The following is a 12,530-nucleotide window of genomic DNA, read 5'->3' as shown; positions in this document are numbered from 1 at the left end:
TACGCTCGCGGATGCGGCCGGGTGATGGCCTGCAAGTGCATAGGGTTTAGTTATAGCTTTTTTGAAGTATGAGTATTGAACCCATAGGGAGCACATGAATGAGCCTTTTGTCTCTTGTAGTGTTCAAATAGCAGTGCATGCAAGTTAAATAGTAATATAATAGAAGTGGTGTAGCAAATAGTGAAGTAAATTGTAGTGGTAAAATAAAGTAACATGAGACGTGAGTGAAAGTTGTTGAAATCGATAGGACTAAGGCGTCCCAAGGAGTCTGGATTTCCCACTAGCATGGGTCTAACGAATGATACCTAAGCATAATGCTACGTCAATTCCCAAGCAACGTTGTATGTTTCTATTTGCGGACTGAGCCGGTACAGATACGTGCATACACGTAGCAGCTCTGTATCACATACGCTGCCACCATTCTTCTGCACTCTGGTTACCAAATGGTGATTAAGAGGAAAAAGATCCCTACGGAAGCAGTCTGTAAGCGGTCTCCGTTTATCCCCTGCTGCATTGATCTGGGATGAAGAGAGATAGGCCTTTGTCACTTACTACCTCCACAACCAGCCGGTTCACCAATAGTAATAACCTTCCGTTCAAAATTGGCATATGTTGGATGGTCGATTTCACCCAACATCAAGAAGACTATTAACATAAACATACAAAGAGGATATGAAATGCTAATACCAAACTATCTACTTCCTCCATCCATATATATATAGCGCCTAATGTGTTTTTTGATATTGTTTTGACTACTGATAAGGTTAATAGTATGTGAGTTGTATAAGGAGAAAATTATATTATTGGAAGCTCCTTTTTAAGTATGAATTTGACGGTATGCTTTGTGTAACTTGCATTTCATATATTATTGCTCTAACGTGTGATCAAAGTTAGCCTCAAAAATGCATTAGGCTCTATATAGATGGATAGAGGGAGTATTACACACTAGGTTTCCTCCATATCCTCAAGAACTATGGAAATTGCTCACACATCAAGGGCACAAACGAGATGAGATGAATCATGATGAAAATGATGATCTCACACAAGTAACACAAGATTGAATACACTCCAACTATTGTATTACAAATAGATGAGGATGAAGTTATGGTGATGATGATGTAGCCTTCTTGATGCACTATTGCGATGACAGAGTCCTTGGATTGATTCCCCCTCCGGAGGCAAGGGTTCTGCCTCCTGTATGTGTTTTCTAGTGGCTCTCTTCATATGACCCCCGATCCAACTTCACGGGGTGGAAATAGTGGACAAGGAGATGTTGATGGCATGCCATACGACCGCACACGCTATATGCTAGCCCGTCTTCTGCTCTGGACTACCGCATGGACTCCTTTCTTCTCCCTTTGCTTCATTATTTATGGTAGTCAATTATCACATTGGATGACGCTATTCCATCATAATTTCCTAGGATTCCATCCAAAGAGCTTTATTTATTACAAAATACCTTTCCTGGAAAAACCGACAACAAAAGCAATGTGCGAACGCAAAAAAATCCACAAAGCCTACCATGTAGGAAAAAAATACTATCAAAATTATCATACATTTTTGACTCATCAACTCCCCCAAGCTTAGAGGTTTGTTCGTCCCCGAGCAAATACCGCCGCTTGTAAGAAAGAAGTCATGTGGATAACAAAAATGAAGCCCATTAGATGATTCAAGAATTCATGTCAGATAAACAATCATATTGTGCACTATCATTTCTCCATCTTAATTAGATGCTCATGAAGGCTTCGACACCTCTATGCGATAATTCACTCGTCTTTCAAACGAACAAGTTACACCGGCCTTCTAATTTTCTTATTCTGCTTCTCTTTAAAGATCCAAGACTATACCCATGTCGCCTCGAATTTAATTTTTAGGTGTGACATGAAAAGATAAACATGGTTCCTTGCATCAATAATGGGATTTTGCAAGCATTAGATATATTTCAAAAAAATTCTTACTAAAAAAGCAACTTGGTCTTTATTGTTTTTATTTTGCTTGGGTCACTAGACAATTGTCTTCAGCAAGTATTCCATTAGGAAAACTGAAATATAGATGATTTATCTCATCTACTTGTTAACCTCCTCTATCCCATCAATACTAAAGATGTGGATGACTTATACTCATCTCTCTCAAGTGGGAGTACAATAGCACACAATTGAATTACATATCTAAGATAATTTCAAGAATATAATAATAGTGCATCCATCAAAACATCCATGACTTAGCGGATATAAGAATCTTTCCTCAATCGAAAGAAGCATGATTGTCCACTTTTATTCAACCGAACTAAAAACTTTTAACTGAAAATTAACTAGAAAAATGATAGGGGATACAAAGGGCTTCAAAATCCCTCCAAGCTTAACATGCTAAGCCAATTGGATTCATTTAGTCTCCTCTTTATTGTAAAGGTGTTCTCTTGAGGTGACGCTGGTGAGCATGTCGATGAGAAGCTTGTTGGTCACCTCCAAGTGTGTGATGCGAGACCTATATATCAGTATATGTGCAGCGTCTCATCTTGGTTGGCGATGATTCTCAGGCTCGTATTCAGCATAGCCCGAGACAGAGGAAAGGTACCTCCCGCTGGCGCTGGTGGGTGAGGATGGAGAGGAGAGGGTGATGGAGATGGTCGCATAGCAGTTTGGGTATGGCCAGTCAGGCATACGTCATCAGGATCCCCTGCCTACGACGGGCCACAGCTCCAGCGTATGGTCATCACCATGTGCAGCAAGAGCAATGCCACATAGAATAGCTAACCAATGGGAAGAAGTAAGGAGTCGGAGTCTTGGTTGGCTCCTGAGCTAAACTCAACTGAACTGTACTTTCAGCAGTTACATGGACTTTCAGACACAACTAGTGCATTGCAAATTTGCAATATGGGATGTGGAAACACAAGATGAATGCTTAAATTCATAATGTCGACCGAACTGCCGTTCTTGGTGGCAATGATCGGGAGCATGTGCGCCGCAGCCTAAAGGCCATAAGATTGCCAATATTAAGTTATGTTTATCTTTTATTTTCTATGGCAACACGAAAGCATCAAGTGATTGTCATTATCAGAGAACTGAAGCTTAAGTTGACCTCAGTCGGTGTAAGGCTGAAAGGCTCCACAAGAGCAGGATTGGCGAAGACACCCGGCAGGACATAGTCAGTGTTTCCCGTCAGGAACTCAAAATAAGATGTTGAAGCTAAAACATGGTTGATATGACATTTTGCAGTCCTTGGTCTTTGCGGTGAGGCGATAAATCTTCGGGACGTCGGCCTGGTTATGATGTTTGGGAAAGGCCACGCTTCCGTACAGATCATACTCGTCGACCAGCTTTAGGATTGTGGTGGGACGTTCACATTGCCACGAGGCATCTCAGCGTTGTCATCTTTGTCCCCATGGCCAGAACCTGAAAACAGATTATGTAAATTTTGTTACCTACCACAAGATATTCAAAAACATGTTTTCTGGTTACTCCTTTCATCAAGGTAACAATGGTATGTGGATGATCTTTTGACATTTTGCTTTTGTTTTGTTGGGTCATTGTATGATGCCTTTCTTTGGTGTTGTACTTTTCTTTCTATCTAATGAAATACACGCAGCACTCCTGCATATAGTCTTTTTTTATCTTTTGACATTTGTTCATATAGACATGAAAAATTTAATTACTAAATGTTTATAACTGAAACAAAAAAAATGGTTACTAAAGTTGTATAATTGACTTGTACTTACTCAAGTAAGACGTGTATAAGAAGGCAAGATATTGTTACTAAGTTTGCAAGTTACCTCACCGGGCGACATTCTCTAAATGTTTTGACAAGAGTAGTGATGTTCTTCTTCGAACCAGGCCTTGACAACGCTAGGATCATTGGCTTGCGAGGATTGGTCAGGAACTGCATCACCTATTACACGAGTTTCATGCAGAAATATTATGATAATTTTAAATGATGTATATTGAAATTGACACGGATCTGCATACGAAATTCGGAATCAGACACCAACCTCAGCCCAGATTCGGGGTAGTTGATTAATTACCCCTGCCACGTAGACAAAACCAGTGTTCCAAACCGCTAAAACCACACTCAGGGGGTGATCTGTTCAGTTTTGGATAGTTCAGCGGATTGAGATCCCGGTTTGTAGTTTAGGGGTGATGTGCTCCAAATGTGATAGTTTAGAGGGTGTTTACCCTTTCTTTCAATGTTTAACTTATTTATATTGAACTCGTTTACTTAATCGTAACTCATCTCATCATTGTGTGTGTGTGTGTGTCACTCTTACTGATACACTCTTCCATGTATCATTTTAAATTTTGTTTATCAAGTATATCTAACAAAATTAACAATTTTAACTACATGTATGTATATAAGGTCATTTATGTCATATAATTTAAATATTTATCACTACAAATACTATTTGGTGTGCTACATTTCACTATATTTTGTCATACTTTATTAGATTGTGTGCTTATAATTATTACTAGATCATCGATAGCGCGCGTTGCTGCGCCTGTCTATTTGTATAATAAAATGGTATAGTCTTGATAAATATAGAGGCACAAAACATGTAACTTAAATTTGCATGAATTGAATAAAATTTGAAGAAAATCCACATGATTGGGACTACAGTGTCTCAATATAACTGGATTCCGCCATTGGAAGGTCAAATGTTTAAGATAAATAGCAAATAATATCCAAGCAAAAAAAGTGCAAGTAATAGAGTATATGCAAAGAGGGAGAAAAACTGGCTAAGAAACATGGTCTCTTTCTTATGGTCTATAAATGAAATGTGAAGAACAAAACAATGGTTTAAGTGTAAGATACAATATTATGCATACTCACATATGCAATTGTCTAAATCTTTCTCTAGCAACCGCAACAGGGAGATTGAAAAAGGATTTCTATTTTGTGTCACCAATCAGGCGAGGCTCCAAGCATACATAATTGTTTAAATGTGGTACCACCATACTGATCTTTCAAGCCGCGGACCTGCCAAAATGATATTTAGAGCATGGAACAAGGAAATAGAAAAATCAACCACGAAAGAATGAGATGACACTAAGCCGAATATCATCTCGATAAATAAAGGCATCAGGAAAATTCATTCCATGATAAATGTAAGTTTTCATGCCTCATTGGCATGCAAGATATACCTTGCATAGCCTCACGACGCAAAATTACAAAAGTTGCACTGATACATAGACTCCCCTTGAACTGAATAAAAGAATACAATATACCAGACCACTAAATCCATGATAATCACTTATAAGTATGATTATTTGTTACTTTGTTAACTAAAATGACTTCTTTACTTGTGAAAATAATATGCAATGGGTTACAACTTACAAACCAGATACATACCTTCGATAGAAATTTCTCACGCCCAAGATAATATGCCTTCACACCATTCTCCAACGCCTGAGCTTCTTTTCCACTACTACCAGGTAAGGACATAAGTAATACTGTTAGATGAAATTTTCTATGGTAAAAATTGCAACACAATCAATCAGATAACGATCCATAGTCAACGTAATGTTTGTGTACGTGTCAACTTGTTCTCACCCTAATAATACCAGGCTGCTAGTAAAACAAAACATATATAACTATAAAGAAGGTAGATTTTGGAGCCTTCGTACCAAGTGAAAATGACACCCACAATTTCACCAACATATTTACTAATCTTTTGCGTAGCTTTTTTTCATTACAGAAAATAACATGCATAAAGATCAACTACTTGGTTCTTCTCAATTTTTTATTACGAAATCACTAAGGTGGTGCCTTGTTACATGGAATGAGGTCCGAGAAGTTTCAAACTTCATGCTCTTCTTGATCTGTTTTCACATATCCATGTGGAGGCACAATTCAATCCAGCATGAACAAATTCAACAACCTGAACCAGAAAAAGGAAAAAAAATCCATAGACAATAATGTAACCTCTCTGTAAGGTTGCGCTAATACCTTCACTCTCCCTACCTAGACATGGAAAGAGTCCTTGGGTGGCTAACTCCATTGGCTTGGCACTCTTCTCCTTGCCCTTCTTGTACTAACCATCATCGCGAGCGGTCACCCTTCTTGCACCTATTGGGATTCCATTCATTTTGCTCCTCTGCCTGAAAGACATAATTCATGCAGCCTAGTCGTTAATGGCATGCAACAAGGGATCGTCCCAATTAGTGAAAAAATTGAGGCTCGCCTGTCTTCAGTGTGTCTAGCTGGCCTTCCAAACTTGAGTCCTGGAACAACCAGAGGAAGGTGTAAAGTGATAGCTTGAATGAAAATCACTACAAAGGGTCAAATAAATCATTTCTTCTTTCTGCAGGGACACAGGTAAAACATTTCCATGGTGCAAGGAATTAGCTAAGAGTAGCAATAGTCCACCAAGACAAAAATGGTGCATCCAACCATGAAGCAACATCTATCGCAAAAGATGCTCAAGTCTCTTATGAATTTTGATAACCTCTTCTATCTTTCTTAATAGGAAGAATTGTGGCAGTAGCAGCCTCATTATGCAATATCAGTATCACTGATCTATGGAACTGTGTATAGATTAGCATTTCATAATTATAATCGTAAACTACTTAAAAATTAAGTATTCTACAGGATATGGTAAATAATACAATTAGTTCAGTTCTATAAGACCACAGTATTGTAGCTCCATGTCATAAGCAAGCATGAATTAACGCTAAATCTTGGTCAGACACGACTGCATTGAGGAAAAGGAATGTAGCATGTTCACCTCCAACTTATAGTGAATATGGGTGAAGAGAAGAAATAACAGATAAAGTATAATCAGTAGCAAATCATTTCCCGTTCGAACCACTTTACCTCATGCAAAAATGTCCTTGAAGCAAAAATTACTACATGCTCTTTCACTCAAAGAAGACTTACTCGCCCCCTCCGCCACCAACCTCACCAACAAAATGGAATCTCAATGACTGCATCGGCCTCAAGTTTCAGGTGCACTGTGCAAACATCTTGCTTGCAAATGCAGGTTCTTGTTAGAAATGCCAAGGATAATATTCAGTTGAAAAACAAAATTCACAAGTCAAATAGTAGCAGAATTATAAGTAAACATGCATCCACCTTCCTTGACAAACATGGTACCATATTGTTTATTTCCCTTCAGGTTTCAACCTAACCATGGTCCTGTTATTTGATTATAGAAATTATACAAATAAAGTTGGATGCTCAGTCGCTCATAGCCATACCCATATAAATGCTACCAAGAATGAAAACCTATCAATCATCCGGCAGATGCCTAGTGACTTGTCAACTGAAATAGAAATAAGTGGCATACATGACAGATTGAAACCTAGAAGCAGGCACAAAAATCTGTAACCCCAAGAGAAAATCCAGGAAGGGAAAAGGTAGATTACGATTGAAACCTATCCATGATTATTTTTCTCTCCTTGGTTGTCCACAGTCATCAAAGGAATTGGTATGTACTCGTACCTTGTCTACTTGAGCCGTCATATGAGCACTCTATTCCCAGATCGAGCGCCACCTCGCCTGCTCGCCATTGAGAATTCTGGTTAAAATCCGCCACTACCATGAATCAACCCCGCTCCACTCTCTCTTTCTCCCTCTCCCTCTCCCTCTCACTCTCTGACCAGGGCGAGACTGGGAGGATGCATGCACGGGAGTAGGGAGTGAGGAGTACGTCAAGCACGCGACGGCGTACCTGTCTTCGTGCACACACGCTGGTGGAGACGGCAGCCAGCGCACGGCACGCTGGGAACCTTCTTCCGCCACCATGTCATCACCACCCGGACGGGCGCCAGTATCCTCTCGGCGGCGACCAGCCTCGATGCCCCCTCTTGCTCTTCCTTTCGCTGTCATTAGGGGTTCCTTCTTCGGTCGCTCTTCTGTGCAACATCGCGGCCACAAGGCCTATCTTGCCGCCGCCGCTGCCGTCACCGCTCGCCTTGGTTAGGGTTCGCCAGCACACCAATCGCTCCCTCGCTTCGGCTGGTGGCTATGCTAAGTGGGCTGTTTGGCCCAGTTAACCACGTTACTCCAAAAATGTTATGGGAGTAGCTGCCCCACGAAGCTGCGGGAACAGAAGCATCTAGAAAAATTCGCTGCGCATCCAACAGCCAGGGACGCTCATTACGTGAAATCGAACGGCTCCCAAGGCTGATGGCCTGAGGGAGCTCCTAGAGTGCCCAGTTATAATGTTTTTTAAATTGTATAGTGGATTTCACCAAAATCTAAGCAAGCAAAAATATTACATTATTTTCTAAAATAGTTTATTATTCTTAGTGTGAGTTTGCCATTATGGTAGACTACGGTAATCCTAATTAGATAATTATATTTTGTCTACTTTTTGACCTTTTGTGGCTAACTTTCTGTAGATAAAATATGCACAAGATAACACAATTCAATAATACACTAGTAGAAAAAGGGTCAAATGTGAAGCACATTAGTGCCGGTTTGTAAAAAAACCGGCACTAATGTGATCAATAGTGCCGGTTCGTGGCTGCGATCAATAGTACCGGTTCGTGTTGAGCCTTTTGTACCGGTTCGTGCCACGAACCGGTACTAAAGGGGTAGTGGCAGGCTGGCGTCAGGCCGGGTCCTACCGGTTTGTGTTACCAACCGGTACTAAAGGTCTAACCTATAGTACCGGTTCGTGCCACGAACCGGTACTAAAGGGGACAAGCCTTTAGTACCGGTTCGTGCCACGAACCGGTACTAAAGGGGCCAATTTTCAAACTCTACCCCCCCCCCCTGTGTATCGCCATTTCAGCTTTAAAAAAATCAAAAGAAAATGATAAAAACTTCAAAAAATAAAATCCTTCGAGAGGTAGTTATATTACTATATCTACTAGTTAGGAAAATTTGAAAACTTAAATTTGGACATGTTTTGCAAAAAGTGTAGGGAAAATGTAAAACGGCTATAACTTTTGCATACGATATCGAAAAAAACGTATAATATATCAAAAAATTCAGCACGAAAATCCGCATCCGATGGAGACGGCCTACGGCCTGTTTGGAATTTTTTAGAATCCTCAAATTTGAAAAGGAAAAAAAGATATTAATGTTACCACATAATTATTCAAGAAGTATTAATGTTACCACATTTAGAATCCTCAAATTAAAAAAATTTGGTTAAATTTGGTCAAACTACTTATTCAAGAAGTATTAATGTTACTACATAATTATTCAAGAATATTAGTGTTACTAAATAATTATTTCAATTTTTTGAATTTTGGTCAAACTATGGTCAAACTTATTCAAGAAATATTAGCGTTACTAAATAATTACTGTTTTTTTTTAGAATAATAGTTTCAAACTCAAATGGTGAAATGTGTGACTTCATGCTCAAGCTAAACTCCTGAGGGTTAATAGGATTGACATCTTACTATTGTCAGGAAAACAACAAGTGTAGACTCGGAAACGAAGGAGAATAGAACCCGAAAGTTAAGCGTGCTCGGGTTGGAGTAGTGAGAGGGATGGGTGACCGGTCGGGAAGTTAGATGATTTGGAATGAGTGATCCACACTTGAGCAGTTAAGAGAGGTGATTAGAGACTAAATCATCAAATAATTCAGAAAAATTAAAAATAGAAAAAAATCAAATTTTTTTCAAATTTTTCAAAAAGAAAACCTTTAGTACCGGTTGGTAACACGAACCGGTACTAAAGGTCCCCCATACTAGGGCGCGAGCTCACGCCACGTGGTGGCACTTTAGCGCCGGTTCGTGCCGAACCGGTACTAAAGGGGGGGGGGGGCTTTAGTGCCGGTTCCATAACCGGCACTAAAGGCCCTTACAAACCGGTTTTAAAGCTCTGTTTTCTACTAGTGATAGCAAACTAAGCATGTGTATGTAATGTATCTGATTTATGTTTCTTAATGCAGTATGGTGTATTAATGTGCGCCCTTGTTGATATAGTATTTTCAAGGTTAGGTGCAACTCAGTGGAGATTGTAGAATGTATGAGATGTTAACAATATTTATTTTGTGTGATTAATGTGTACCTGATCAAGCTTTGAAACAATCACACACATGTTGTATGACTTTTGTTATGTTTATGCGCACTTGGAAGTACTAGAGTAATCACACATTTTATTGATAACAAACAACGTTACATGAAGAAACAAATATAGAGCATAGTTGTCCTCAATACATTATAGACAGGACCAAATATATGACATAGTGCAATAGTACTTTAAGCCGTGTATATAATGACTCAACAGAAATTAACTTTGGAGAGTCTACATGTTGCACGCCTTAAACGTCAAGACTTGTGCACGGCCGCCATTCTTTCAAATTGTCACTTGTCGCTTACACCATGAATCCATGTTTGTAACTTTTGTTAATCTTCAAAAAAAACACAAAGTCAAAAAGATGAATTCCAAAAGATGTTCATGACTTCTACAGAATGATTACAATTTTAGAAAAAGTTCATGAATTTTTTTTAATTATGAAACTTAAAATGTTTATGGATTTACAAATGTTCACAAATTTTTAGAAAAAATGTTCAACATGTATTAATTTCTTTTCAACATATGTTAAAAAATTCACGAACTTTTAAAAATTGTGAAACTTAAAAGTATTTATGGATTGAAAAATGTTAACAAATTTTTGAAAATTAAACGAGTAAGAAAAAAATGTTTAACATGTATTTGAATTGTTTTTCAACATATGTTAAAAACTTCAACGTGTATTTGAAAAAAGTTCAATGTTTATTTAAAAAATGTTCATCATACATTAAAAAAGTATTCTTGTATAAAATTAATTTATAAAATGATAATGTAAAAGGCTGAAAGGAAAGGAAAGGAAGAACCCGGGTTCCTGAAGAAACCACAAAAAACTTGGCTGGAAAGTTCCGTCCGCATAAAAACCGGGATGGCAGTAAAGAAACACATATATACGCTGAAGTATCTATGGGTGATTGGCCCGTATCGCTCACTGCAGGCGATATATAACAATTGTATATGTAATTCCTACCGAATCAAAAGGTGAATTACATCCTGATCACACAGAGCCTAATAAGCCCAGGGAAACAAAAATTCATTATACAAGCGAGAATAAAATTCATACGTGAAAAATGGCCCGCAAGGCGCCCGTTAGCCACTAGTGTGTTACAAAACCGTACGGACCCCGCAAATTAACCCGGGGAGACTATTATAGAATCTCACATTAGGTGAGATCAATTTAGTTATTTATTTGAAAATACAAAACATGTTAAAACATTCTCAAAAAAAATTGTAGACACAAATCAATGTTTGATCTACAAGCTTCAGCTCCTAATTTGACCTACACTAATAGAACAAAAAAAAGACAAAATTGCATATGAATAATGTCAAAATACTACTCACCCAAAGTTGCCATTATTCAGAATTTTTTGGAATGTCTTCTTAATATGAATTTTTGTGGTTGATCTCACCTAATGTGAGATGAGATCCTATACTATTCACCCAAAGCTGACTCTGTTTTTCTTGATAGCGACATGATAGCGACAATTTGTGGACGTATTGACTAATGCCAAAATGTCGGGACATGAGAGCCTATCGTCCACGGACATACCTACCCTGCCTTACTCATCTGACCTTGTCACATAGCCTTTCCAAACTCACTCGTCTTGTCATTTCGGATGATTTTCCTCTGTCACGCTATAAAAGCATATATGACAAGTGCTCGCCGCTGACGCGGGGGGGGGGGGGGGGGGAGGATTCAGATCATGTCTCCCTCCTCCTCTGCTTCTCTCGCAAATTCTCTTCCCAGTACAGCCATTCGTACGTACAAACTATCTGTCTAGGGTAGGGAGCACACAAGACTAAGATGATGAGCTGAAGCAGCAAAAGGCATCAAGAGAAACAACATGGAGAAACCACTCAACTTGCACAATCTGTATATCACCAGATATCTTAAAGACGACGACTAGCGTAACAAGAATAACGTCAGCATAGTAAATTCATAACCAGTATAGCAGGCATCAGCTAGAAGTATACTATATGCAGGGGAACATCATCGCGATAAATCATAAGGTAGGTAGGTAGGCAATTTTCCATAACTCAAAATTTTGATCTAAGCTTCTATCTTTCTCTCTCCCTCTCCCAATAGCTGCCTCGATCATCAGCGACTTCAGGGACTCGACTCGCTCCTGGCAACAAACCAGCTGGGTCTCCACCATCCAGAAAGTCACCAGCAAACAAGATTTTGAAGTCTTGTGTGGAAAAATAAAATACCCTACTGATTTTCTTGTTCTTGATTCCCCACAAGATGACTTTTGTCCCATTATCTTTGATAGACCTCTCTTGAACACTGTTAATGCTAGAATAGATTGTGAGAAATAAATTGTCGGTGTTAGCTTTGGTGATGAATCTCATGAATTTAATTTTTCCAAGTTTAGTAGAAAACCTCATAAGAAAGATTTGCCTAGTAAGGATGAAATTATTGGTCTTGCTGCTATTGTTGTACCTCCTACTGATCCTTTAGAACAATATTTGCTAGACCATGAAAATGATTTGCATATGCGTGAAAGAAATGAAATTGATAGAATCTTGTTCGACAACAACCTCTGCTTAAACATAATCTGCCTATTGAA

Source organism: Triticum aestivum, chromosome 1B (genome assembly GCF_018294505.1).
Source record: "Triticum aestivum cultivar Chinese Spring chromosome 1B, IWGSC CS RefSeq v2.1, whole genome shotgun sequence".
NCBI classification, from domain to species: Eukaryota; Viridiplantae; Streptophyta; class Magnoliopsida; order Poales; family Poaceae; genus Triticum; species Triticum aestivum.
The sequence above is the reverse complement of the archived record's forward strand: the minus strand, read 5'-3'. Positions refer to the sequence as shown.